Genomic DNA, 6,000 nt, shown 5'->3' with positions numbered 1-6,000 from the left:
GGCCAGTGGGGTCTGTTAGAGCAGGGCAGCACTCATGACAAAAACAGAAGTGGTTTCCACACTGGGCTTTCCAATGTCTGCCAGCTACAGGGGTCTGCCTCAGTGGTGACAGTGGAGGGCAATGTGAGCACCAGCGAGGCCTTGCACTGGTTGTGGGATTATTGTCTGCACTGTGGGCCAGGTGTAGGTGCCCCCGCACCTGGGCAGCTGGGGGCTGACCGGCTGGGTGACAGTACTGCCAACAGGACCTGGGATACAAGAAAAGTTATTATCCAGAAGTGCATCCTTCTGCAACGGTGTTCTGCAGCATCCTGGGCTCCACTGGGCACGGTGCTGCAGCAGATTGAGGGAGATGTAACTTCTCCCAGCTTGGCTCAGCCCTGGAAAGACTGCAGTCAGACTGTTCTGTCCAGGCCGGGGCTCTCCAGGACAAGAAGGACATTGACATACTGGAGTGAGCCTTGGAAAAGATCACTGAGATGATTAGTGGGTTAGATCCAATCTGGATGTGTAAGGATAAACTGGGAGAGATGGGACTCTTTAGACTACGGAAGAGAAAATTGGAGGGGTTATTATCAATATGTGCAAATATCTGAGCAGGGACACTGAGACGGAGCCTGCTAAGTGGATCCAGTGAAAGAACAAGAGGGAAGTGGCAGAAACTGAAATAAGAGAAATCCCACTTGAATATAAGGAAAACTTTTAAACAGTGAGGGTGCAAACACAGGCACATGTTGCTGATAGACCCTGCGAAGTTTATGTCCTTGTAGATGCTTGAAATGTGGCTGAACATGATGTGCATGGAGCTCCTGTAGGTGACTGTGCTCTGAGCAGAGAGACCACATAATCTCTGAAGGTCCCTGCCAACCTTTGTCATGTGTCTTGCTTTTAAAAGAAATGTAAAAAAGAAAAAGGCAGTAGGAGAGGAGAATATTTCCCTTGCTCTCTGTATGCTAAAGGCTGAAACATATATCAGGGTTTTTTTTCCTCTTTTGTTGTTGAATTGAATTAGGCGAAAACATGAATAAGGACGGGACTTCTATTATTCTATTATTACTCAGTCAAAGGATTGCAAGCCTGAGAGGGGGACTTTTTTTTTCCCAGGGCTGTAAATCCATTTGGAATAACCTTGTGTTTTGGCTGGCTGTTTTTTTCAGCAGAGAGATTAGCAATAAGTTTATTTGTCATCTTCAGGCAGGTATAAGCCACCTTTACCATTGAAGTGGTACGTGTGGACTTGTTCACTGTAAACTTTTGAAAATGAATTTTAACTATGTATTTTAAGTGCCACAGAAGTGAAAATGAAGTTTTAAACTGTAAGTCTGAACATGGATTTAGAATATCTAGCAATACAGGGTGCAGTCATTCGCTTCTGCAGTCCAATGTCCAGTTGGATGCTCCCTGAGGTTAACTGGAACATAGCAATCAGCCTCTCTTTGTTAAACTACACAGTGTAAGATCCTTACTCGAGGCAAATCTCAGCTTCAGGCTTTGTGTAACTATTAATCTTCTTTTTAGCTTTTCTGTAAATACTGTGTAGCTAGTAAATACGGAAGTCTGACTTTTGATCATGTTTGTCTTTCAGGACATATCCTGAAACATGTATATATGGTCTATAATATATATGATCTACTTATAATATGATCTAATTAGGAAATGCACTGGACACATCCTGGTGTTAATCCCCATTCCTTAGTCAAAATGCCAGTGAAAGAAAGTGTCATGCTCAGTAATCTGTCTTTGTGTCTCAGAGCTTGTTATGGACTAATATTGTCTCCTTATGAAACCATATTCTTGCAGCCTGTAAAACAGGGGTCCATATGAGGCAGCAGAAGTTGCAGAGTTGCTGTGTTGAAGGAGCAGGAAGCATATCCTTTTTTTCTGAGTTGTGCACGCTTGTGTTTCATAAAGTCCGTCTTCTGAAGGTTTTGGTTTCTTCTTGTGCATGAAGATGAACTTTGCTGATTGCTTATGAGCTAGGGTTAGTGGGCAACCAACATGCGTGTTAGAGTGGGTGTCTGCTACTGACAGGAAGAAGAAGTAGATGAGGTCTCTTAAATAAAAAAAGTAATAAAGGAACATAAAACAAGTAGAAGAAAGGTCATGTTATTCCTCCAAACCTTGAAGGAACAAAAACACTGTCTAGGTTTGTAGGAAATCAATGAGGAAGGTGGAAACCCACCTGAATTTGGCTCATTTTCCATTAATTAAAACAAACCATAGAATGAAATAACTTCTAAATTTGAAAAGCTGAAAATGTTACTGAAATTCACTTGGAGGATTTTTCTGTATTTTCGTCTATAGAGAACTATAGAGGGAAAACTGAAAAGAGAAAAGCTGAGACTTGGCTTTTCCCTTAGGTGAAAAGAAGATGGAAATGGCTTTTGCCTGATTTCCCCAAAGTCGCTTCTTAGACTAAAGTACCGCAGGAGTTTGTTTAAGCATAAAGTTGATTGCCCATGTCTGAAACAAAGTTGAAAACATTTGCAGGTCAAGAAGCTCAAATTAAAATTTGTGGGAATTACGAAAGTAATTAAGGATATTCTTAAACATACAGATATTATGGTGGTGTACTGTTTTGGAATGCATCTGTTGGACTCAGGCACTAAAAATGTTTACACTCTCCAATATAGTATCTCTTGAATTTTTTCAAAAGTACTTGAAATTAGTAGGATTATTCCCCAGAATCAGAGAATTCCACAGCTGTGCTCTTCCCTCTTCTCTGAATGTGTAAGTACACTTGTAACTCCATTCCCAAGAAGCTTGGAAATATTTGGGTTTATTATTGAACAAGGTCAGTGGAAGTAAATATTCATAGCTTGAGTAAGAATAGTTACTATAAAATACATGTTGCTCAATGTTTCATTCTGCTTTCCAAAGTGCATCATTCCTCTTGAAGCTGATAGGATTGGTGTAAAGCTGGAAGATAATTTTATTTTCTTTTATAGAAGATAAAAAAAATAGAATTATCTCTTGCTTGCAGTCTGTAATGGAATTTTTTAGGTGTTAAACCATATACACCTTTTGAAGGCTGGTGCAATGTGAACTGTACATATTTATAGTTAAAATGCCTCAGGTCTGTATTTTGAACATAGTTCTGAACTTATAGTATCAGCAAATTGTAGATTTGCTTTGAATTGTGTCTTGGTTTGGATATGAGAATTGGGCTAGATCTAGAGTTGACGACAGTGTGTTTTGTAGCTGGCTGCCTGTTTTGCATGGCAGGCATTTTAGTACTGTTCTGATATTTCATATACTTATTTAGTGGGAAGACCATCATTAACACCTCTCACGTGAAGCAGCAGAGCAGTAAAATGATAGCACAAAGGCCTTCCTGCTTGTCAGCAAGTCCACTAGATGTCCCTCCAGCTCTTTGTGAGACATGGGTGACTTAGGCTAAATGGATCTAAGATGAACAACACTGCAGTTTATGTCCCATATCTTGCATATGTAGCTCTTTTTGGATTCCTACAGCAGTTATGAATACAACATAAATCCAGTTTCAGAAGGTGATGGTAGGTGTCTTCTTTCTGTATGTGTACACATGTGATTTTGATCTGTCAAAAGCAATCTTTTACCATATGGATAGTGGGCAAATACTACACTGGGGTGGAAAAACGAATGCATTTTTAGGTTATGCCTAGATTTTTACAGGAAAAAAGGACAATTTAGCTCAGTCTCAACATTTCCACTCTGCAGGTGAAGACTAGTCTGGGAGGTAATGTACCACAGTAGTTTAGTTGGTGGCCCTATCAGACATTCAGTCTTACTGTGAAAATGGTCAGCTCAGACAGTTTAAGATACTTTTTCACTACACTCTAAAATATGAAGATTAATCTCCTCAGAAATGCTGTTAGTTCTGTTCCGTATTTTCAGCTGCTACCTCTGAATTTGTAATCTTTTCAAGCATGCTGCTGCCCTGATGCTTGTGACATCTGGAAATGCAGTTCCAGAGTTCGAGTAAATATCATGTGAGATGGTAATGTATTTTGATTGAATATCCTTACTTCTGTGGTTTGACACAGAGAAAATTAATCTAAGTCTTGTTCTTTAAAGCATTTTTAAATCCCATTGTCTCTTATTCACCTGCTTTCTAAGGAAAATAATCCTTAATTTTTTGTGATTTCTACAATACCCCTACTCTTTCTCATTACATTTTCCTGGACTTTTCTCTCTCAATTTCTATGTGTTATGTTTTCCATCGTAAGGTGACTAGTGTAGCATGAATTTCTTTAGATGACAAAACCACAGATGTTGGCAAATTAATACACTAAAACTATTAGTTGTTGGCAAAATATATTAGTTAAGATACAGAAAAAATAGCTCTTTGTGTAATTTCATCTGCAGCACTACTCATATCCTGATGACACAGACTGATAGTTACTTTAATAGAGATAAAATTTTGTTGAAGATAAGGCTTATGGCTTTATAATTAGGAGGTACTTCTGTTATTAAATTTAATATGACCATTCTATTATCTTCTGCTCACTGTGCATTTTGCCTCCCAAAGCACATCCCCTGTGCAATAGCATAGCAGTTGTAGCTAGATAGAGAGCAAGTGGTCTATGAAACCATTGCTAGGTGTCAGGTATGTAAATAGTGTAGGACAGATGTTCCCATTTTAATTTTTTGTTGTAGGTGTATGCTCTAATCCAGGACAAGAGGTCCTTGGTTATTTGATGTGGTAACTAAGCAAGGAGACCTCAGACCAAAGCTCTGGTGGTTCAGAGCTGTACGAACAGTGCTATTTAGAATCAGAGCAATAGTTCGTCAGATCCTCTTGGTTCCTTCTGATCCAGCTATGATCAGCATAGCCCAGTTATATAATTTAAAATTATTGATCTTAAGATGTGGGTGAGACATGGTGGAAGGAATTATTTTCTCTGCATGGGACATAGCAAATGCCTTCAACATAGTGAGCGATGACAGTGAGTTGGAGTGAGGATGGGGGACGAGGAGAGTGTACAAGGAGGCCACGCAGATTTACTTTGGTAAATCAGATCTCTGGACTCTGAATCAGCTCTGACTACTTCAAGCCCTTATCAATAAAATGGGCTAATTGATATCCATAACAGAAGCTGGTAAAACTATTAAAAGAAAAGATCAGGTTTTATTTTTCGCTGTAGAGGATTTTACACAAATCATATAAGACGTTTTTCTCTGATCATGACCGCATATCAAGTTGAGAAAACCACAATTTAATTCATTGTGGGAAAAATACTCCAAGTTACACGTAAAAAAACTCCAACCCCAAGCCAACAACAACAAGATTATGTCTGTGCTTTTAGGATTCCCTGAATAAGCAGAAGTGATGAAGCTGGTGTTATTGTCCTGGGTGAGCCTATGTTCATACGCAGATTGGGTTGCTACAGAGTTTCTTAAGGTGTATCAATAATAAGGGATGTGGTGATTCCCATAACTACATGACACCTCCTTCTTGGTCCTTCTAGACCACTTTGATCCTTTTCACCTGCTGTTTTAGTTACTGTTTCTGTGGTATTGCCTGTCATGGATAGGAAAGAACTAGAAACACATTTTCCCCTTTCTCTTCTGCTTAGCTTTTCTTCCAAGCTTCCTCTCCTTCTTTCTCTTATGATAATGGGAAAGCAAACAAGGGGAGTAAGATTAGGCAGGTTGATGGGAAATTCCTTTCCTCTCTCTGCTTCCTATCCTTCTGATAACATGTGCCTGTACTGCTTCTCTAACTCCTTCTGGTCCTGAAGTTGTCCCTTTATGTTTATCATTCAGTCACTCAAGTCTGTTTTCCTGTTCAGTTCCTGAATAGGTTAATTAGTCATATCTATCATAGAAATCCTCAGAAGGGTAAAGTGTAAATTCTTTGCTGCTGAATTTAATAGTTCAGATCTTGTATCTCATTGGCAATTTTGAAGCTTGACTTCAGGATAAAGTAATTGTTACAGAAATTGGTTTATGCTATTCAAGTACTAAGTAGCATCACCTGCACAAAATTTTTCACTTTGGGTTAGGGATGCACTTGTA

The 6,000-nt window shown here is 39.1% G+C and overlaps 1 long non-coding RNA gene across 1 annotated transcript in view; it reads left to right on the top strand.

Annotated features, from left to right (window-relative positions):
- LOC135301270 (uncharacterized) overlaps window positions 1–6,000 on the top strand; it is a 79,852-nt gene continuing 73,852 nt past the window's right edge. The window contains exon 1 of the long non-coding RNA XR_010363010.1: window positions 1–123. This is a non-coding gene — a long non-coding RNA (uncharacterized LOC135301270). The remainder of the gene's footprint in view (window positions 124–6,000) is intronic.

The sequence above is a fragment of the Passer domesticus genome, chromosome 5 (assembly GCF_036417665.1).
Source record: "Passer domesticus isolate bPasDom1 chromosome 5, bPasDom1.hap1, whole genome shotgun sequence".
Classification (NCBI taxonomy): domain Eukaryota; kingdom Metazoa; phylum Chordata; class Aves; order Passeriformes; family Passeridae; genus Passer; species Passer domesticus.
The sequence above is the reverse complement of the archived record's forward strand: the minus strand, read 5'-3'. Positions and strand labels throughout refer to the sequence as shown.